The sequence below is a fragment of the Rissa tridactyla genome, chromosome 2, assembly GCF_028500815.1.
Source record: "Rissa tridactyla isolate bRisTri1 chromosome 2, bRisTri1.patW.cur.20221130, whole genome shotgun sequence".
Taxonomy (NCBI): domain Eukaryota; kingdom Metazoa; phylum Chordata; class Aves; order Charadriiformes; family Laridae; genus Rissa; species Rissa tridactyla.
The window spans coordinates 61,775,671-61,799,038 of NC_071467.1; the positions used below are offsets into that span (position 1 = coordinate 61,775,671).

At 38.8% G+C, this 23,368-nt stretch overlaps 1 protein-coding gene across 3 annotated transcripts in view; it reads left to right on the forward strand.

Moving 5' to 3' along the window:
- The first annotated feature begins 394 nt into the window (after positions 1 to 394).
- The window catches only part of SOCS6 (suppressor of cytokine signaling 6), a 30,102-nt gene continuing 7,128 nt past the window's right edge, over positions 395 to 23,368 (forward strand). Inside the window, exons 1-2 of one of the 3 annotated variants that reach the window (XM_054191917.1) lie at positions 530 to 651; positions 19,367 to 19,595. The gene's annotated coding sequence lies outside the window, so the exon portion shown is untranslated. Of the gene's footprint in view, positions 652 to 19,366; positions 19,596 to 23,368 lie in introns of all 3 variants that reach the window. The other 2 variants (XM_054191916.1, XM_054191915.1) reach the window with 2 other exon arrangements.

A 23,368-nucleotide genomic window follows, 5' to 3' on the forward strand; every position in this document is an offset into this window, starting at 1 on the left:
GTGAACTTTATTGATTAACTTCTGTAGCCGAGGGGAGCGGCGCAACACCGGAGCGGAGCTGGGGAGGGGAAGAGGGAAGAAGGGGCCGGGGGCTAACAAAGCCCGACGGCCTCCCTCCCAGTGCGGCTCCCGGCCGCCAAGCGGGGACGAGCCCGGTGAAAGGCGCCCAGACCCGGGGAAGCGAAGGGGGGTCCCGGGAACCCGGGGCAGCCGGGCCACGGAGGGCTGGTGGCGGCCGCTGGGGCAACCAGGAAGGCGGAGGGAGGGAGCGGGGGCGTCCCAGGCCCTGCTGCCCCTGCCGGCCTGTGCGCGGGCGCCGCAGCCGTGCCGGCGGCCATCGCGGGCTCGCCGCCCCCGTGCGCCCCTCCGAGGACGGAGGGGTGGGGGCAGAGGAGGCGGAGGAAGCGGCGGCGGCGGCGCCAGGAACAGGGAGGCGGCGGCACGGAGAGGGAGGGAGTCGGAGCTGAAGCCGGGCCGGGCCCCGCAAGAGCAACAGCAGCGCCAGCTCCTCCTCCTCCTCGGTGAGTCCCGCTCCGCCGCCCCGGGAGGCTGCTCGCCGCCGAGCCCGGATGCCGGCGCAGGCCGGGCCGCGCCGCCGAGGTGCCTGGGGAGAGGCCCGCGCCGGGAGCGGGACACCGCGGCCTCCGCCGGGTGAGCGTCCCCGGGGCAACGGGCGCGCCGCGGCCCGTCTACCCCCTCCCCTTCCCCCGGTGGCCGCGGAGGGCTGGTAGGGCGGAGGGAGCGCCGGGGGATGGGGACGGCGCGGTTCGTGGCTTACCCGCCGCCCTCTTCCCCATCCACGGCCCCGGCCTTCTCTCCCCCTTTGTTTGCTCGGCTTCCCGAGCCTGCGGCGGCGCCAGGCCCTGCGGAGGCACCGGGGCTGCGGCGCGGCCTGCAAGGCGGGCGGGCAGGCGGGAAGCAGTGCCGGGCCCGGGCCGCCGAGGCGCTGCCCAGCCGCCGCCGTGACAGGAGGGGGCCGGGGACGGCCTCTGGCCCCCCACCAGCGGCGGCGGTGGGGCCCCCCGGCCTCCCCCCACCGCCCCGCTCCCCTGGGCCGCTGCCCAAACGCACCCCGCTCCTACCGGTGCCATTATCGGGGGCGGCTGAATTAGACTGATTCCCTCCCCCGCAGCCCGAACTGAAGGCGGCTGGGGGGGGGGGGTCCCCGTCTCCAGCTGGGCGGGTGTCCGGAGGTGGCGGGGGTTTGTGCGGCGGAGGAGGTCCGGGGTGTTGTGAGGTGAGGGTGCGCCGAGGGTTCCCGAAGGGGCGAGCGGAGAAAGGCTGCTTTCTGTGACAGGCGGCACTTAAAAAACTTGACTTTAACAAAAAAAACCCACAACACCAAAACCCCGAACTTTACTGGCTTTCATTGTTCTTCAGGCTGCTTCTTACGTTCTCTTTCCCTGATGGTGCCACTTCTCTCAGAAAACAACTGGTCCTGGCCCATGCTTGCTCCTTTCCAAAACAGGGAGGTTTTTAAGAGGTGTAGAGGATGGTGCTTCTGTGATGTGAGGTGGTTTGGCTGTGTCTCTCTTCTTTAGTCTTTTCTCCCCATGTTTTCAAAATCCTGTTATTTTGGAATGCATTTTTTTTCCTGCGGAGTTGGTTACTCCATTAAAGAGAGTTGGTCGCAGAATGCGCTTCAGTCAGGGAAACCTTCTCTTCCAGTCACTAAATTCTTATGCCCTTTCACCATCAGGTCCCAAGCCCTCTTTCCTACCTGCCAGGAATGTTCACACTGTGTCCAGCCTCTTAATACACCTGTAGTTAAAAAATGCCTGCTGCAGGCCTGCTGTCTTAGAGAGCTGCTGTCTGCACAAGAGCTTGAGGAATAATGCGTCTGCATTTCTGCTCTGGGTGGAAAAAATAGCGCTGTTTTTTTTTTTGTTTGTTTTGTTTTTTCATGTTAATAAACACATCCTTCGATTGTGGAAAATATGGAAGCTTCAGTATAGTTATGAAATAAATTACTTAGCTTGGCTGGAAGACTTTAAACCACTGGAGAATGTGTAGCTTTTTGGAGTCTTCTGCAGTAAGACAATAATCATAACTCACAGTTTTCTGTGTAACTTGTGAAAATGCTTATTTTCATGACGCGTTAAGCAGTACTTGAATAGAGTCTTCACTTCCTATTACATATTTCTTGGTTTTGTGTCATTAGAGTGTGTTTGGACCTGGGCTTTTACACCTGTTCTATATTTAGTCAAGCACATATTCCCGATATCCTGAGTTTTGAGACTTAAGTAGATATTTTTTAAAGTGAAAATTCAATGAAATTAAGCTTTAATGCTTAAAAGCATGACAGGTCTCAGTGTAGTGTTATATAGAGATACCTGCATTTGCTAACTCCCTGGGAAGCTGCAAGGCTATGGAGTAGTAAGGAAGAAGCACTGTGGGGCTTCCAGAGCTTTTGTGAGCGTCTCTTCATTGCACCGCATATGTGCGGCGTCAAAGTGGATGGATTCAGGAGACGCGATGGATAATCCTAAACTTCCTGAGAACTTGACATACTGAAATCTAAAAATGATGTACATAAACTTATACTGTGCTGTTTGGTTTTTTTGACCCTAAGTTGTGAAGGTCAGTGAAACACAGTGGATAACTCTTAGAGACGGACAGTTTGAAGAAGTAATAACTTGGTCCACATTGTTCTGCAAGTAGATTACACCTCCTGACTCTCCTTAGTGCAGTGAAGTGCTGGAGTGAGAGAGTGAACTCTTAAGAGTTTTTCTTAGGAAGCAAGTTAATTCTTTCTACTCTTTCTTATGAAATCTTCTATAGTCATACAGTAACTTGAACGTAAATATTTGAAAGACTTCATCTAGTAGCGTTGCCCTGAGTTTACTACATATTTGTTATGCCATTGCTGGCAAAACTGAGGCCACAGTCCAGGATAATCCCTTGAGTGCCTTATTTGCTGTTTCTTTACTGCCCTCCTGGGCCTACACAGCACTACTTTGGTAGTGTTTGGGTAGTATAAGGTGTTTAGGCAGGTGACTGATAATGTAAAGTAGATAGAAAGGAGGCCGTTCTCTTCTGGTGTGTGTCTCAGAGTTTTGTTGATAGTGCTTTAATGTGTGTTAGCAACAAATTAGAGAGGGTAGCTCAAGTGGTTGTGATGCTCCAAGGAGGAAAATAATATACAGGTAGTATAAAAATAGGTGTAATCTAATTTAGGAATGCAAATGCTAAAATGTATTGAATATAAGTTGAACAGGATTGTGATTGAAAAGCGGAATAGAGGTTTCCTATGCAACTTAACTGTATATTTTGTAGTGTAAAGTATTAAACTGAAAAGAAATACAGAACTTTGAGTTTCCTCTCTTTTAGCCTTTTTTTTTTTTTCCTTTTAAAGAGAAAAAACAGTATTTGGTAATGTTCCTCATCCTTTTGTTTGTGTCAAAATTTAATTTCATTCCATTTTAGTGTACGCTTATTTTCTGGGAATACATATTCAGAAGACAATAAACGTACTTGATGAAAAGCTCCCAAGTTCTTGCAGCCTCTGTCCCAGTGCCTCCAGATAAATTTGTAGTAGTAGACAAGGAAGTATCCTTTTAAAAAAAAAAAAAAAAAAAGTCCTGAAAATTTTCCTTGACAGTTTCTGATGGCAAGTTACATACAGCAGTATGTACTTTTAGAAAACAAGAAGATTGTGCTTGTAATGGGATATTTATTGTCCGTCTTTAAAAAGCATCTTCATTCTACTCAAATATGCTTCTGATACAGCAGAGGATAAAGATTCATGACACATAGTAGATTCCTTCTTTTATTGTCATTTTTGCTTTTTCCTCTAGAAATTTTTTATTTCTGAATTACAGCTTAGTACTGCATAAGTTGGATAAATTTCTGTGTTAAAAATAGTTACACTAGTTTTGAAACAAACATTTAAAAAGTCATAGTTTTGGGGTTTTTATTGCAGTAGGTTTTTTTTTTTTTTCCCCACTGTTTCTGAATGATCTTAAGCTATTGAAACAAAAACTTGTCACCTACTTCAGCCTCTCCTGGTGGTTAAAACCAAAACAAGCTGGCCTTGAATTATTGCCCTGAATGTAAATGTAAAGCTGAATGTATGTAAAGTGTTGTCTGATACATCAAAAATATAAAGAAGGCTACACAAACTTTGCTAAAATCTACACAGACTGAATTTGAAAAGGCAACATGATGCAGAATCAGACTTAGTCTGCTTATTGTAAGAATTAAAACTTCAGATCAAAGCGTTAGAAATTTATCTCTCTGATTTCTTAAGCTCGTTTAAGTAGAATTTGCTCCAAACTTTTGTTTTAACCAGTTTTCATGGTCTTCTGACTCCTGCTTTTGTCATGTACAGACATGCAAACAATAAGCATCAGCAACTCCAGATAATTTCAGCAAGTTTTGAGGTGTATGGCTTTGCAGATATGACTGCTGTTCATTAAAGTCTGTAACTTGGATTTAAGGACCCATCTTTTATTTAAAAAAAAATTAATTAAACAATTGTCTGTCAGGAAATTTTAGTCTAGAAAATATTAAGATAAAATACTCTGGAAATTATCAGGCCTTTTCTGTGTCCTTAAACCATTCACATAATACTTAGGACTCTGAGGAACTCAGTTGGCTTCACTTATGACAAGGATGTAAGCCACATGTTACCTAAAAAATTGTTCCTTGGTTCCTACCTCACCAAGAAAACTATGCAAGTTAAATATAAGTCTTTATTTGTTTAACATGTAGGGAAATACATTGGCTGACTTGTTCTGCTTCTGACTTTAAAACTCCATTGAAGGAATATGAAAAAAAATCTCCTTGCTTGCAGGTAACCCCAGTCTAAGGGTGCCGTATATAGGCATTTCTGTCCAGGCGCTGCTCTCCAAACATTGCTTCCTATTGTGTGTATATAGAGTGCATAGAGCACGAAAGGCTTCCGGTCTTCTGTGAAACATTCTTTTCTTTTGTAATCTGCCAAGTGCGGTAGGTTCGCACTTTTAAAAAAATCTCAGGTTTGTAAAGTATGTGGGTTTTTTGTTATAAACACCAAATAATTTTGCCGTAAACTGCTGTAAAACAGTTTTGGATGAGAGCCATTTTCTCTGTCGGTGAAGGTATAAATGGTAGTGGTTTTTTTCAGCATTTGTTAAGTGGTCTCTAGTTAAAAAATTTAAACAATGAAAATGATCCTATGCGTATTGTTAGATAAATCATATGGATATGTGGTATTTTGCTTCCTATTGCAATGTATAATCAGCAACTATGTTTGTATTATTTAACTTGCGTGGTATATGATACTGATCTGTAAGGGGACTTGTGTAAGGTTTTGATGGTCTCTAGTCAATATGGTGAAAATGCAGCTAGCAGATTAATTAATAATTTTAGGATTTGAGACTGTAGGCTAAATACCTTTGGTATTGTTCCACAAGGATATTCTATATTCCTTAAAATAATACATAGAGTGCTACTCCTGAAGACAAAATCGTTGGAAATGAAGTTCCAGTCAGGCTTGGTTTTACAGCGTGCGATCTCCGTTTTTCTTGAGTAGTTTTATTCTTAATTAATCTTGACGCTCTCTGGTAAATGTGCTAAAACAGCAGTTTGTAGGAGTCTTGAGTAGGTGATTGTTTTTCCTTCTCTAAAGCAGTCTGCATTCCTCAAATAGGTTGAGAACAAATTAGTAGGCTACTCCAAATGTTTCCGAAGCATGTTTATTTGATCCCAAGACGTCTCTGATACAGTGGTCAAGCTTGCTTTCTTTTTTTGTTCCTCCTGATTTAGGGAATCCTGTCTCTCCTGACTTTTCCTCAGTTAGTACTACAAGACTGGGCAGTTACAAGCTGTGTTTTTGGCATCAGTAATGGTTTTAATACCCTTGGAATCCCTTTTAGTTGGTAATCGGGTATCAGATTAGGAGGTTTAATAATTGAAATAGAGAAATGAAGACAAATGGCATCAGGGCAAAGGTTTTGGATTACAGAATGTGTGTGCCTTCTAGGATGAGATTTGTGGAAGCTGCACTCCAAAAACAGGGTAGGCAGCTTTTCAGGCTGACACTCTTCGTTCAGGAGCTGGTGGGAACTGGGCGAGTAAGGAATTCTCGCCGGATTCACTGAACAGAAGCTGTTTGTGCAGGCATACTGGTTTGGGTGAAACCTGCACTGGGGAAGCTTTCCAGGCTGGAATTTTGGTCAGCCCGAGGAGACTGACTCCAGAATAGTTGGTTTGTGCATTCAGAGGTACGAGTCGCTACATTATGTGTAAGATCTTAAGTCTGGGTCTGTGTAAGGTAGGTGCCTGGTGGCTTTTTTTTTTTTCCTCCTTCCCCTCCCTATTCTCTCTTCAGTGCAAAACAGAGGCAAGACCAATGCTAATCCAATGCTCTCTCACTGACTTTTTTCCTCTTACTGGCTTTTGAAAGGGAGACTGCTGTTGGTTAGTAGTAAGCAATGTTGAGAAGTAATAAAAGATTAGCCATGGGCCTTTGGCATGATTTTGTGCAAAAAATCTGGTTACTTGGGAGAATACTTCGACATAAATATTTCACAGTTCCTTACTGAAAGGATAAAAGAGACTCTATGCTGACCAATGCACTAGTCTTATTTGTAGTCTAATCCAGTGATGACTGAAAGAAGACGGTGAAGGGAAGTTGTTACATCAGTACTGACTCAGATGTCCTGTATATTACAAAAAGAAGTGCTTTTTAGAATCTCCAATGTTTAAAACGTTGTTTGACATGGAAAACAGGAACAGAAATTCTGTGTGTCAGCATTGAAAAGTATGTGCCTGTTCTCAATTTTTTTTTTTAAATTTGGCTAACGCATTGTTTTATTTTATTTATAGCGTGTGTAAGTTTAAATGTATGTCAGAGAGAACAGGAGAAAAACCAGTCTGTGTGCATATACATGACTCTCTATTTTTTTCATGCTTGAACTTTCAAGCTTAGCTAGCTTTTGCAGCTGGGCTTTTATACTCCTGGCTCTGCAGAAATTTGACCTTGCTCTGGAGATAGCTATCTTAAGGGCTTTGAGTTTGTGTAAATCTCGTAGAGCATATTACTTCATATAGACAGTGAAAACTTTATCTTTGATCTTGTGTGCGAGAATTTATACACCGATGTGAAGTTCTCAGTGTAAGGCCCCTGTTTTTCATGTGCAAGCTAAACATAATGTACAATGAGCAGTCCCATTGTTTCAAATGACTGCTCACAGTTAATTAATCTTTGCTGGGCAGGGACTGAATATTAGCAAAATCATATTATTTAGGGCTGTGTGGAAAATTATTTTCTGCTTCAGTGGAACATTTTTTTTGGTGGTGGTTGTTTTTTTTAAATCTATAGCAAACCCCAAACCTGAAAGTCTTCCAGCGTGCATCAGGACAAAAAAGTGTCTGTCTAAAAACTTTAAATAAAGTATTCTCCATCAGATTCACGGGTTGGGGTAGTGAAACATTTCTGTCTGCAGGTGATTAAAGTGTAGGAGTAGGAGGAAAAAAAGAAGTTCCTGATCTTAATCATGAATAATTAAGAGTCTCTCTAGTTTTGACCCAAAATTAGAAAATTTGCATCTAGAGTAAGCTTTGTCAGAACTGGTATAGTCCTGTAAAAAGATTTTATCCTGACAGATCAGGACTTCATTAAAAAGATAGCTAAGCAGCTTTGCTGGTGCAGTCAAAATTCTGTTCCCATTCTGGCCAGTGCGCTACTTCTGCAGTGTTAACATACGTGCCTTCTTAAAAGCACCGCTTGCACTTAAAAGAACTGTCAATTCAGAAAACCTATTTAATGTTTCACCTCCTATTTTAAGGGAAACAAAATGATAAGGTAACTCTGTGAGATTAGACAGAGATAATAGCCTCTGTACAGGTGTGTTTTCCCTGTGTATTTGACAGTACTTTGAGCACAGCCATGTCTCCTCTTTACCATATACGGGTAGGCTCTAAACCATAAAGAAGATAATTAGTTTACTGTTTGTTGTTATTGGGCCTCCTGCTAGTGAAAAAGGGGAAGGGAAGTACTTTAAATAAGGTGTGTTTTACATTCTCACTTTCCCAAATGCAGAGCTTGGGTTACTCTCTGCAGTGGGTCCTACGACCTTGGAGGAGCAGCCAGGCCAAGCACATGGGGGGCCAGTGGCCGCACACTGGGTGCCAATTCTGCTTGCCTGGTCCAGGTTCTGCTGCTGGAGTGTGTTCCAGGGGTGGCTACTTAATTACAAGAGGTATTCTGTGGAAGAAGCTTTCCTTTGGGCTGAAGATCCCTTAATCTTTAAACAGAAAGAAGGAAGTCCTCTTTTATTTTTTTTTTATTTTTTCTTGCTTGTTGTGTTGTGCTGGCTTGTCTGTAAAACAAACCCTACTTTCTGTTTCATTGATTGGATCTGTTTTACTAGCCAAGAAAGACTGATCTTCGGTAGCTGATAACTGTTTGACATTCTATGTATAAAATTGGTTGAATTTGAGGTTGACAGTGATCCTAACCTAATCTTCCTGTGTGTGCTTTGATACAGGTACCAACTTTCTTTAAGTGAAAAATACTCACTTAAAAGAATCATGACAGTTTAGAAGGGTGATTTTCAAACGTCTGATTCTTAAGGATTTATCCCCTCAGAAAGCTTTAAAACTGCCTCAACTTTGTTTAGCAGTTGACAGGCTAGCTTATGAATCATGTAGAGTCCAAGGGAGGAAATAAAATGCTGGAGATACTGGAAATAGAATATATTAAAATAAGGATTGCAGTAAAAATAATTTGGAGTCATAGTAGTAGAAAAGGGAACAGAATTATGAGCCTTCTTCAATCTTGTTTTTGCATGCTGTGCTCCTAAGAAACCTGACCCTTCTGTAGCTGTCTCGTATGAAATGCATTTTCTGATTCTGAAGATTGTGAAACTGATTTCAGAATCAGTAGTGAAGCTTTAAATATTATAGTATTATTTTACGTAGGTATTGGTTCATCAAGTTGAACATGTGAGTAGCTCTGCTAAAATAATCTTTCAGTGCTTAGAGGTTTAGAAGAGTGAGTGAAACTTCTACCCATGTGCTCCTCCCTCCCTGCCAGCCCCTCCAAATTTGATTGTATTTAGAGGAGCTTACAATAGCAACTGGAATACTTACAAATGAAGATCCAGTCAACGGGGAGCTTGTGTGCTTATCAAATATTATCAAAGCTGGTAGTTTTATGATAAGCACTTTTTAAAGTACAAATAATGGGGGAATAAACTTTTCAAACAAAAGGAATACTTGGATTTTTTTTTTTTTTTGTTCGGATTAATTGTTGAAAGTCAACTTAAATTCTGTCTTGTATTCCTCAGAAGTGATTTTTTTTCTCATTTCAGAATATACGAAGTAAATCCAGCCTATTGAGTCACTTTTCATTAGTTTTTTAGAAAATTGGATTAAAATGATTTTTTTTTAACTTTGCAGATTAAGTTACTTCTGAGTTGTACTAACTTTTAGCTGCCAGTATTTGAAAGACTTTCAGTGTTTTATTACTTTGTCTCTTTAGAAACGAAGTTGTTTTATGTAGTAGTAATGGGAAAAGGTATGCTTTCTTCATCAGTATGATGTACTAAGTCACTTGAAGTTTTAATTTTTATTTCAGGAAAAAAAAAGTTTGGTTTAAAAAAGACAAAAAGTGTTTTTCAAACCTCCTTTTAGAATGCTTACTGCTAATGTTATGATTTCAATATATCCAACAAGATTGTGTAAGGTACTTAAGCGCTGTGGAACGTTTACTTTTCTGGGTGACATGGTTCTTTGAGGCTTAAACTATAGGTGCTTAGTGGCACGATGAAGATGGAGTTACAAATCTATTTGGTAACTATGATAAAGCCTTCCTACTATCAGGAAGAGAGAGTATATTCACGTGTAAAGAAATTAAGAAAGATTTTCCAATAACATTATTTATGCAAACTTTTTGCCTTGGATTAAGTTTTCCCTTTTACTAAGTACAATCAGAGCCTAGACTAAACCATTATTAATCTCAGTTGAATTCTATCTCGCTAAATAGCATAGGTGTTCCAGAATAGAAATGAGATAAAACTATAACTGTGTCATAGTGGGTTCCTTACACTTGATGTATTAAGTGCTCTTTTGCCTATAAAATGGATTCCCAAGTGTGTGTGAGTGAAGTATATCGTTGTCACTGTTACTTATTGGGGACCATGTAATAGGTGGCTATTGGGCCTAGCATCCATGTGATGGACAAAATTTGTCTGCAATCCAATATGAAATTAAATATAAAAGTATATAGCTAAAAATTTCCTTGTCATTTGCACGTACAGGTTTAACAGAGTGCAAGCAGTACAGGCTACATTTCCCAGTGATGTAAAGTACAGGATGTAACAGCTCCGTAGCTAGAGCCCTCATTCAGAATGTAAGATAGCCAAGTTAATTCTCCACTTCTACCCTTTCTGTATGAGGACTGCCCTGGCTGCTCTGGTACAAAAAAAAAAATTCTATTCCTTTGTTTAAACTACAGAAAATTAACAGAGCTCAAAAAGAAAGGGCAAGAGATGGTATGTTTTCTCATCCTAGCAGAGTAAGAATTTGTAGCTTGAGTTCCCTTGGTGCAAGCTCCTTATGTGATGCAGAGGGTTACTATGATTTTTCACACTTTTCACAATGTCCAGAAAAAGAAGTGGTTGCCACTTTTATTCAGCACGATTCTATGAGGTGATGGTGGACAGTTTTAGAACATGCCTAAGGAGGTAAGGTGAAGGTGTAGCCATGAGGTAGGCATTGATACAGTTCTGTTAACACTAAGTACTTCTGCTTTTTTTATACAAAAATAAGGCTAACAGCTACTAAGGAGTTTTTAATAAAAAAAAAAAAAATCCTTCTGAAATTTTGGTACCTCCTAGATTAAGCAGCTGTGTGTATGTGAAGGGGAGAAAGGTTTTGATGAACAGCATTTTGAGTGTAGGGTCCTCATGTCTGTGGAGACTTAAGGAACCTGACTCTCCTAGTATGCTCCGAGTACTTACAACTCCTGTTGATTTTTGGAGGAGTTGCTTATGCTTAGGTACTGAAGAAAACTAATCTGAACTTTGACAAAAATCAGATGTTTTATCCCTATTTTAGGTAAGACTGGTTGTAGTTCTGATCTTTGCAGTTTGTCAAAATGTACTTTGCTTTGAATTGTATTTTTGGAAAGCACGCCATCAGCCTCAGATCTGTTGTGTCGCAAGCAGAATGTGGTAGTGGTTGTGAGAATACTCCATGGCTCATTGGAGGCACTGGTTTAGCAGACTCAAGGGTGTTTGTCATTGAAAGCTTAAACTTTGGGCAGAAATACTGTTGGCGTATCTGTTAGTCTGAATTTACTTTCTTTGCAGGTTGCACTTTCATTATTGGTTTAGAACTAACCTTGAACGGTGTTTGGGTGTTCTGTTTTTGGGGGGCAGTTGGTTTTAGGTTTTGGGTCCTCTGTATCTTTAAATATCTTGCTCTTTTGGTTGTTTTTGTTTGATTGGTTTGTTTTTGTTTGGTTGGTTTTTTGTTTGTTTTATGTTGTTTTATTTGTTTGTTCCCTTCTCTCCCTGGAACTTCTTAACTCCTTTAGATATATACCAATGATGGATCTTCTGCTCGTCATCTGGCTACCTGATACTTCTTTGTACTGTAAGATGGGTGATTCATTCACTTACTGCTTTGATAAACGAAGCAGTTGGGCTGAAAACACTTTGTAAAATATCTGCTGAATTGTAAAGTTTTAGAGAAAATCAGGAAGTTGAATCATGACTAAATAGGGGACAGTGATAGAAGGTAGCATGAAAGGTTGGGTATGTCTCCACAGGATGATGAAACCCAAGGTCTTGTGTTTGGCTTATCCCCCATTGTCAGCAAATTCCTGAAAGGGCCCACAAGCTTTAACTGGTCTCCTTCAGTGGGTGGCAATTTGCTGTTGCAGTCAACTGCTGGAGTCACACTTATTTGGTTCTGTTGCCATCCTATACTTACATGGAGAGATGGGGAAGATTTCCGATTTAAGTAGATATTTACTCAAAACCACAAGAAGTCAACCACCCCCCTCCCCCCATCACTCCATGTTATGAAAATTAAGAATTCAGGTTTCAGAATTAAATTACCTTAATTTGGCCTGATGGTGCATATTATTCAGCTTATGAATCCACTTAAAAAAGTGTAAATTGAGTTCTCCATGTTCTGGCTCATGAAGTGTTGAATAGAGCATTGAGTGCCTGTGTGTTAACATTTAAGTGTCAGATACAGACACAGCAAAAATTTCCTTAATGAAGCTGATAATTCTGTCTGTGAGCTCTGGAATTTGCCATTTAATTAGTATACTCTAAGTAAATGATGGGACCATACATTTTAAAGGGTGGTGAAGAGTAGAATTAATGTAAACATTTTTGTCCCTTATGTGATGCAAGAAAGAGAAGAGAATTGCTCAGGCAGCTCTTCTGGCTTTTCTCAACTTTTGAGTTCTTGAACTTTGAACCTTAATGAAATTATCTACTATGTTTCCTACATAAATAGTTCAGATAAAGGATATAAAATGATTTTTCTCAGTATGCTGTCATTCAAGAGGGAAAACACAAAAGGATTTTCCTCATTGAGAGAAGTTGTCTATGATTATTTTAGTGATTATATTTTAAATTTTCAAGAAAGTAAAATTGCTAGTGAAGCTTACTTATCACTTTGGGAATAAGGATTCTCAAATTTTGAATTAATATGATACATAGAAAATGTTTTTAATTTTCAAATTTTTTTGCTGGTGACTTCTTACCACACTGATATAAAAAGTAACACCTAAGCCATTAGCTTTTTAACTGCTGATCAAAAATTAAAAACAAATCACAGTAAGAAACCACTTTTGCTTCTAATGAACATAGGCGATATCTTGGTGGTTGGAGGTAAATATTTTCTCTGTTACAATGAAACAGTTTAGTGAAACGTGTCTCTGAGGAATGGAGTTGTTTCATGACACTTCAGTCCTTGGTTTTGGAGATACTTTTGAGCTCCAGAGAAAGCTTTTCCTGTATTTAGCAATGTCCACTGGATTTTTTTATATATAAGAATATATGCATTTTTGCTATGGCTGCTCCCTCAGTTGTGACACCACCTATCTGCTTATTTGATAGAACTTAGTTGGGAAGCCCTGGAGGGTCTGCAGGACATACAGACAGAAAGAGCTTGGCTTGGTCGATCTTTGTTTCTATAGGAAGTAATGCTAAAACAAACTATAGTCTTTGAATTTGAGTTTAAGTCTGAACTTCTGAGAAGTGACTAGGGAACTTGGTTTCTTGAGTAGTAGCCTGTATTTTATGTGAGATACTATATTACAGTATTGTATCTAGTTGTTATTATTTCAAGGATTGGAAAGTCCTTGATTGACTAAAAGTAATTATTATTTAAATGTAGCCAGTGCCTTTTCATCCGAGGTACTTCATATTTCACTGAACATCTATTTCTCTTTCAGTGTCTTTATACTGAATGGGTGCGTATACTTTCATATTATATGTATGTTATGTTTGTGTTAATTGTGTGCATTTGTAGTAAAACAATAGGTTATTACACTTTGGAAAAATGTCACTGTGTTTAGTAAAAAATTGAATGAATGAAATCTATGTGAATTTCACAAAACTGGGATTTCTTTCATGTTGCACACCTGGGGAATGCGGACAATATCAGTTGTCAGTGTTTGTATTCTGTCAGAATTTTCCACTATTAGAAACTGAAGGTACTAACTGATTTAATGTGCATAAAAAAGCAAAGACATGGAAGTAGGAGTCTCTGCGGGTTTGAAACTTATTAAATCTTTGAATTGTACGGCAACCTAATGCCTTGATATGAGGCAGGTATTATGCAGTATTGACATTAAACCTTTTTGTTTCGTCTTGAGGAGAGTGGTGGGATTTTTGTGGTGTCGGTGTAGAAAATACATGGTATTTCTCTCTCTGGTAAATTAGTGAAAAAAGATCCAGAGGCCAGTCCCTTCCTCTTTGTGATTCTGAGGAATGTCCTTATTAACTGCTTCTTCCATCTTGGCATGCTTGGAGATTTCTCTCCATGTGCGAGCACTGTACAGATGCTGTGGGAAAGATCTTTCTGCTTGTATTTGCCTTTAATCAAGGCACTGTCCTTTCTTTCCCCTCAGACCATAAATGGGTCCACTTAATCCTTCCATTTATGTAGAGGGTTAACTTGCATTATAAAGGATTGCTGAGAGGATAGAGTGTTATCTTCTAATGAAAGAAAGCTTTTATTGTTATTGAAAATGGCATGGCAGAGGTGATGGGGGATGATAGCTGCAAAGAACTCAGAGATCCTACCTGGTCATACGTATTTAAAGGGTAATTCAGCCCAAGTCAGAAACTAACCTAGCTGAGGTTAATTTGAAGCTAGGGGTGCAGCCATCATCAGTCGAGAGATCCAGGGCAGAATGGTAGGTACAAGAGCAGTGTAAGACTGCTGTGTATTGCCATTCATGCAGACCTTCTAGAGAAGCTGAAAAATAGGAAACTGAATCTTACTGCAAGCATAGGTCCTTCAATTATAGACCATGAACATGCTTGATATGTTGGAAAAACGGAATCTCCTCTATAGTGAATTTTCAAACCAGTCTCTATTTTAAAAACTTGTTTCAGCTGCTTTTTATGTCAGCTTGTATATGTGTTAGACAAATCTGCACGGAATATATTTATCTTCTAGAGTTTAACATTTCTTTTGTTACTAGTGGAATAGATTAGATAACTACATTTGGATTATTGCTTGAATAAGAGCATGTGCTTAAGTAATAAGTTGTTGTGGTATTTTTACAAAAGTGGTGTTTTTTTTCTTCTCTGGACATTTTTAAAGTAATTGTACTACCTTGAAGTAATTTCTACAGATTTCCTCCCTCCCCACCCCCCCCCCCATTTTTGCATATCCTTGATTCCAGGTGAATGTTATTAGTAGGAACAAAGGCCAATTATGTGTGTTTCTGGTTGTCTGTCAGATAAGCATAAATGGAAGTGGGAAGGTGAGCAGTTTACAACTTGCTGGTCAAGATACCAGTTTTACAAATATGTGCTAGGAAGCCACCTGTTGGCTAGGTACTGTGTCCAGTGAACTGTTTAAAATAAAAGTTAAATCTAACTTTAATTTTTCTATGAATGTGACTTTATAGCTCTCCTGATGCATTGCTTAGGTTTTTCGTTTCTGCTCTTCAAGAAAGAATATCCCATGTCGCACCTTAAGGAAAGCATAATTATCATTATCGGTCATACTTGTTGCTTGGTGCTACAGTGTGTAAATGCTAGTTCCTCTCTTTGCATTTTCACATCAGAAGAATTGGACAGGCAGAAGCAAGTATGATGATTATAACAAATTAACAATTTGTAACTTAGGGAAAATGGCAACATTAAAAAAAAAAAAAGGTGTTTATACCAGCAAGACCCCTCACAGTGTCTTCCTTTCTTTCTTTGCATTATTTTTGTGGCTGCAGACAAGTGCGTACTTGTGTTAACTGAGTGGTGTGTTTCTGTATTGCCCATTCGGTACGTGCCCCGTGTACGTCTCTTCTGATAGCACTCAAGGAAAGATCACTCATGGTACCTGTTTTATGTCTCCTCATGAAAATGTCTGTTGTCAGCAGGCCCTTTTCATCCGGCTTTGTTCGTGTTTTGGAGGTTGCAGTGTTTTGCTGTTTGCTGTAGAAATACTAGCCTGAAGTAGCCCAACATAAACTTTGAAAGTGAAACCAACATCGGTACAAGTCAGTGTGAAGAGGTAATATTTAGCTGTTGGTTGTCTGTTAAGTATGTTCTTTCCTTTTTTGGGAAGGACTGGAAAACTTTCTCACAATTATGTTATTTAGTCATTAATATTAAAAGAATGGTCAGATTATTGCTGACCCAAAAAATCACTTTGAGAGAATGGTCTGGTTTGTTATTTCTGTCTTTCTGGTGTATGCTTTAAACGGATGGGCAGCGTTTCTAAAATTACATTTTGAAATGCATTGGGATTCAAAAATGAGCTGCAGTGAGAATTGGGTTTTGGTGCTTGCATCTGTATGATTAGATAGGTTATGTTCTTTTCCAGCATATATTCCAGGATTTAGGCATTTATGCGTACTTCATAAAAAGAACACAGAAATGCAAATACTTTGGTGATTATCATTCCCATTCTTCTTTTCATTTTCACTATACCCATTTCAGATACTCTTCTGTTGTTCTGTAAGTAGGCACAGAATTTGTTCCTTGCCAAAGGCAATTTTTTGCTGTAAATTGTATGGTGGTTTCTACAGGTGACTTTACAAAAATCTTACAGCAAAATTGTTTTAGAAATTACTCCTGTATATGGAACATGGTGTTGATCCTTATTGCTAAATGAGAAGTTGGTTTGTAGAGCATTGCAGTCTTGCCACTTTTCTTAGACTCCTAGCATAACTGTATTAAGGTTTCCGAGGATTGCATAAATATCTTAGAGAAGCATAAAGTCCTCATTATCGTGCTGAGGGTGCCATCATACCTTACAACTGGGGAGAAACATTTTGGTATATCTGCCTTCTGTCAGGATGGTCAAGTGGGATGGACCCTTACTCGGAAAGGAATTCTTACACATATCTCCCAGGAAATCTAACCTTTGCCTACGAAGCTAAACTTAATTTTTGCTGACAGACAGCCTCCTGCAAGGCTGGCTGCTGCAGTCTTGTGAAATGGCAAGAAATGAAAACTGAGCCTGACTGAGCATTATTCTCATTCTTTGTCTGCTCTGCACAGCTGTATGAAAAACAAAGGTTTATTTGCACTTGGTGGATGTGATTTCCTGCAATGAAACACATGCGCACAGACTACGCACATCAGGTTTCTTTAATGACTTCTCTCACTTGATCCAGCAAAAACGTTTCACTTTTTTCAGTGCCTTGGTATATATTGATCTGCTGAGTTATTTTTGTTTGCTGTTTCCCCCTCACTTAGTTCATCAGGGTCTTAAAGCCAAGTTGTGGGTTTCTTTTTCCCTGTAGTTTTTCAGCATGCTTGAAAAATTTTGTTAGCAGTATACTTTGTTATCGGATGCCTGCTTAAAAGAAAGCGATGAAAGGTGGTACTTGTGCCAGTCTTTTATCAAATGTATAAAATGTACTGTCTGCGTTGTTCTCTGTTTGGGTGTTGATTCCTGGTTGGTGAGAGATGTAGCAGGAGGGGCTGAAGTGGTTACTGTTCTGGCTGTCATCCACCCAGCTCCCCTAGAGCTTCCTGCTCCATCAGGGCAGCAGTACTGGGCTCATCATGCTGTGAGTGTTCTTGAGCCGACACCAGCTGATATCAACTAGTGCCGATTTCAGTTTAATATACCAGGTTAGTGTGTCTGTGGTAGCTCGGGAGCAGACGCGCATTCGAGTCAGCCATCCTTGTGTAGGGAAGATAAAAACTTGGGTGAGGACTCTTAGTGTTAGTAACTGTGTTTGGCGGTGGTAGTGATGAGATTATTGTAGTTACAAGACTGTATATACACAGATGAACTGTAATACAAAGATGCCATTTAACACTCTTCAGTTACTCCCCAGAGGAAAACTACCAATCAGATAGAAATATTCTCTCCTGCAACCAAATATGGGAAAGAAGAACAGGACTTACTGCAAGCAGCCATGGATTAAGTAGTGTTTTAAGGGCCGGGGGGCGGGGGGGAAGTCGGGTAAATCCAGATGTTAAGGGACATCCTTTTTCAACAGCAGGCCAGAGACAAGCAGTCAAGGTGTTCAGACTTCTTCAGTGGTTTTGTTCCTAGCTTTGCATACTGTTAATTCCACTAATGCTGGTGAAGAAAAATCCCTTTGTGTTAAGTTTTCATTATTATTTTGCCCCACTTTTTTGCTTATTACCAAAGGCACACCTTGTTTATTCTCTGCTAAAGATTGCAAATAGTGATTAGATTTAATTTGTATGATGTTAGAATATCACTGCCCATGGACTGTTTTACCTTTAAGCTTTGTAAAAGGGGGGAAAAAAAAAAAGTAGGAGAAACGACATGACTTACTGTTGGGGTTTTTTTTGTTTGTTTTAAACTGTAATCTGTGTAGTACCTGTTAAATTATATTGGTGTCTAGACAATACTTTCCTCAGCTGTTCAAATCTTAGAGGGAGGAAGTTTAAATTGTGGTGAATAATATCTGCTCGGTGTCTGGGTCTTTGACTAATTAGCTTAAAAATAGGAGACATTAAGTACTCTTGAATTGTTTGGAGTACAAAGTACTGTTCTATGAGCTGTTTTTGTTGGTTTTTTTGTTTGGTTGGGTTTTTTTAAACCTTGTTCCAATTTTATATGAAGGTGTGCATCTGACCTTTTCCACACTCACTAGAAAAGTAGGCATGCAGGAGAGGATGGACTTTTATAAAATTATCAATCTTACACTAAAACAATGTTCATCCGTTATCAAGCAAGCCACTGATAAAACCGTATACCTTTTTGTTGTTTTCAAGACACAAGAGTGTGCAATGGAATTTAGATTAGTTAATTTAAAGACTCTTCATGTTACAGAGTAATACGATATAGGAATTTACTTGAATTTCAAGGAAGGGATAAACCTCATCATCTTCAATATGCTAACAGCATGTATAGTGAGAAAGCTGAAAGCTGCCATGTAGTGTATGTGTTCTATCAGAAACTGATGGTGTTTGAAATAGGTATTTAATCTTTCTTTACTTAATGAGTATTTTATGTGTAGTTTCATTGCTTATATAGACTGAAACTACAAGTACATAAAAGGAAATATCTTGAGTCAATATTTTCTGTTACTCATTTGAAGAAATAACTTCTAGTGATAGAGAATTCATTATTAAAGTAAGGTTAACGGGAACAGGTATGGAGAACAACTTGTTAGTAATTTACATCAATAGATTTAGGAATTCTGGAATACATTTAGATCTTTAGGAATTTCTAAAATACAGCACTTGAAATCTGTGTTATCTTAAGATGCTGTTTTGAAACACCCAAGTAATGCATGAATGTATTTCAGTGAGAGTTTGGGGGCAGAAGGGGAACACCACCTCATACTTCTGCAGGTAATTAGACTAGGCTTCATTAACTGACTGTAATAAAAACCTGGTGCTTGTCATGCCCCAGGAATGCAGACACTTTTCAGTTTCAAGGTATTTTTAGTTATTCTCTTAACATAAATAATTATCTTAAAAATACAATAAATTTGAACTATATATGCTGTGATTACAAGGAAGAAAACCACTCTATAGTACAGAGTCCATTTGCAGTTAATTCTAGCTTTTACATTTTCTTTATAAGCTGAATGTTTTGCTTCTCAACAGTAGAAATAGTTAACAAATCTCTAGTACTGCATTGAAGTTGGAAATTAAGTTTCTAGATATTTTCAAACATGAATTTTTATTAAAAATAAATCTAAAATATTAAGTTTCAATATTAAGACAGCTCTCAATGTTTCAAGTCATAGAATTGCAGAATAATGAGTTTGAAAAGGACCTCAGGATGTCTCAAGTCCAACCTTCTCTCAGCCCTGAGATCAGACAAGGTTTCTTCAGGCTTTATGTGGTTGGATCTTAGAAACCTACAAGATGGAGACTACAAAACTTCTCTGGGGAACATCTTCTACTTCCCGACTGTCCTCATGGTGAAAAAACTTTCTTTTTGTCAAGTTGGAACTTCTAAATCTCTAGGTACATATTTTTCATGATTGTTCTTTGACTGTCTATGTTATTCTCTTCAGTTTAGCTCCATGTGCAGTTGTGCTAAATCTTCTGAAGCAATATCTGCTTAACTTGAAGCTGTAAATGATTTAAGTCTTACTATGATTCAGTATAAGAATAAAGTTTATATATTTCTAATGGATAGTCAGACTTTTCAGGAACAATGCAGCTGTGGGTTCAAAAAAAAATAAAGTTTAATGCTTCACTGTTTCACTTTATGGAAATAAATGAGCAGATTAACATTTATTTTAGGAAAGGCTAAGTTAGATGGTTTTTTTATGAAAAATTTTTAAAAGCCAATTCTTCATTCAACCATGAGTTGTATTTTTCTCTGTGTTTCTGGTACAGTGGTTTATGTTCCAACTCCTGAAAGTTAATACTGTGGGGTTTTTTTGTTGGTTTTTTTTTTTTTTTTTTGTAGCAGTGCATCCTGGCAACATTGTTTATAGTATTTATCTCTGGAAATGAGTGCACCTAACCTAAAAGTGTGAAAAAGATAAGAAACAAATAAAGGCCCTATAAATATAAGCAATCAAACTTTTTGTCAGTGTACTTTTGCAAACACTGCATTGAGATAGATAACGTGATTATAGTCCGTTGAAACCGTTTTGTGGCACCAAACTGAAACTGCTCTGAAGTGTTGAATATTCAAACTAGATTTTTACCATCCTTGATTTTAAGCCGTCGTAGTTTTCCTTAAATCGGTGCTGGCCACTGTAATAACAATTAATACGTGATTGTGTGACCTGCTCTTCAGATTTCTGAGAAGGCACGTGTAAAGTTTTAGTTTGAAATCTCTTCACTAATAATTTCACATGTGTATGTGATTAATACATGTTTTTCTTCACTTCAAAATGAAGCGTGCAAATTTAGTTTTGATTATTTTTCGTAAACACAAAGGGGACCATGGTGTTTGCTGGGTAGTAATCTTGTGTACCAGCTTTGGGAGTATGTTGGCATAGTTCAGAGTCTGTTTATAGTCGCAAATACCTGCCAGCAGAATTTCTAGAGGTGTCTCTGGTTAGGCAGTCTAAATTCACTGCTCAGCAGATGGCACTGGAAGAGCACATCAGTGGGAGACTTCAGTGATGCCGTAATTAGTACAAAATACTAGCGAAACTATTGCAGTGCTGAGGGTTGTGAAGAAGTTCAGTAGCTCATTTTAATGTGTTCCAGGAAGGGTGCATGCTGGGCTCTTCTGTTTCAGCTCTTCTAGATGTGGACAGTGGAAAAAATTCTACACTTGCAAGTGTATGAATTTATCATATATTGAGGTCTGATTATGCAATGCTTTTAAATGCATTAATATGCAGTGGAGAATTACTGTTATTTTTTTAAGTATGTGCAAAGAAGGAAGAGTATCTGGCTCAATTAGAGTATTTCACTTCAGGATATATTTGTTTTCTCCTGTCTTGGATAAAATATGTGTCAGAGGTGTCATAAAGTAGGGTGGTTCTCATATGGAAGACCTGTTTAGAGGCTGGCTCTCATCTGTAGGTGTGTTCAGTTTACTTGAGAGAGCTTTGTCCTGGACCGTCATTCACTAGATTTTACTGTCTTTTCCTGGATGAATAAGCTAGACTTCTGGATATATGCATATTGTTTGTGGTTTACATTTGAACTTGTAACCTTTATTATTTCTTTATATGAAATGTTACAATTTTAGAAGTCATGAGTCGTGCATTTGGACAATCATACATTTTGCTTGATAGAGACACTGGCTACTAAGATAGATATAAACCACTTTTTTGCTCAAGCAGGCTCAGTAGTCACTCTGAAAGTACAAAATTTTGCCTTCTTTATATGCTGCCTTAGAGATTTATCTGTTGAGATTATTTTTAGATTTTGGGTTTTCATTTGTAAAAAAAACAACAACAAACTAACAAAACCCAAAAATCCCAACATTTTTTATTTTTTTAGTTATGGAGAAGCTGAAGATACATAGTTACTTCAGTCAAATTTTAGGTCACATTCTTTTGAAACACACCAGTAAAAAAAAAAAAAAAAAAAGAATTGGTGAACCAGACAGCTTGGAGCTCTATACATGTTCTCTCCCCAGTCAGCAATGTGATACTGTTCTTTATGTTTTTCTCTGTAGCTTAGAAGGCAGATTTTTTTTTCATGCTTGTTTTTAGGATTGGGAATTGCAAACAGTATGGTGTACTTCCCACATGGATAAGGAAAGGTAACTGGTGAAGTGGAAGTAGTATCAGCTTGTGGATGTCAGTCGGAAGCAGTTAGATTTCACAAGTGGGGCTAATATGAGGGTTCCCAGGCTTCTGGTACTAAATACACAAAAGCACAGTTAAATTTATCAAATGGACAAACACTCTGAATTTTTCAGTTTAGGAGCAGCATAGAATCCTGAAGTTATATTTTTCACTCCTTTTTTAGGTTCATTTAGTTACATATGATTAAAAGAGTACTGTAAATTGGTAAAATGACAAAATCCAAATGGTTTAGGAATAGAAGGCCAAAAAGACATTTTGAGTCTACTTTTAATTGACATGTAACTTTCCCTTTATGTGTATCTAGCTTTTGCTTAATTACTGTACTCTATCAGTTATTCTGATATGACAGATTTCAGGCATATAAAACCCACTAAATGTATTCTACTCATTTGGTTTTCAGTACTTTAATATTTCCCAATTATTCCAAATGTATGGAGCTCATATTTAATTTTAAAACATGAAATATTTTGGTTCGGCATGTATCAGTCATAAGAAAAGGAAAATAGAAGTAGTGTCTTAACCTTTGAAAATACATACGCATATCTCAGTATCATCTTCAAATTGTGTAAGTGGAATATGTTTTTTAAGATAACAGGACTCCAGGTACCACAGGAGTCGTGTTCAAAGTGGAAAATAAACAGTGAACTTCTAATAAAATACTAGTCCTGTTTTTTAAGGCTTTAATATTAATTTATAGCAAGAGTTGGTTCTTAGACTTTGTTTGTTTAGGAAACAAGGTTTTTTTGGGCACGTTTGTTCTTTGTTGATGGCAAGTAAATCAGTTTACAGGCAGAAGAAAAACCTTTTTGTTTCTCCCCTTTAAGAGAAAATAAAGTGCTGTTTAGTTTGGTAATTCAGAAGAGGCAATGAGAGGAGCTGAAGGGTCTCTAAAGAGATGCTTTAGATCTCTAAATCTCTAGATATTTAGAGATTTATAAACCTCTATAAGATTTATAGAGATAAATCTTATCTTTTTAGATTTATCTAAAGATGGATACTTGGGAAATGTCGGAGGTTATGGCAAAAACAAAACAGGTCTTCAAGGTAGGGTGATGCAGGTAGTGTAAGGAATTTGAAGGTAGGACTAGGATACAAATCCAAGTAAATCAAGCTTTAGTGCTTCCGCTGTTCATGAGAACAGGGCTCAAGCCCCCAGCAGCAGGGCTTTATTTAGAATTTTTCAAGGTATTTTGAAGTTCAGAAGCCTTAGATGCCTCACATTGTCTTTTCGTTTGCTTTGGATAGGATCCTTTAGCCTTTGTGTACTTGAGGACCACAAAAGTTGGGCTGGACAAGGGTAATAGTCAATGGACTGCTGTTTGGTTATAGTAATCATTCTCCTTATGTGCTTTTTTGCAAATTTTGAATGGTTATTTAAGAAAATCATATTGTTTAGTTAATTAAACTTACTTTAGTTCATTGTACTATTTTTATCAGTTGCTTGTATTGTGATACCATGGGGGAAGAGTTGGGAAGTGTATACATAAGGGCTGTTTTACTTTCCCCTCAGTC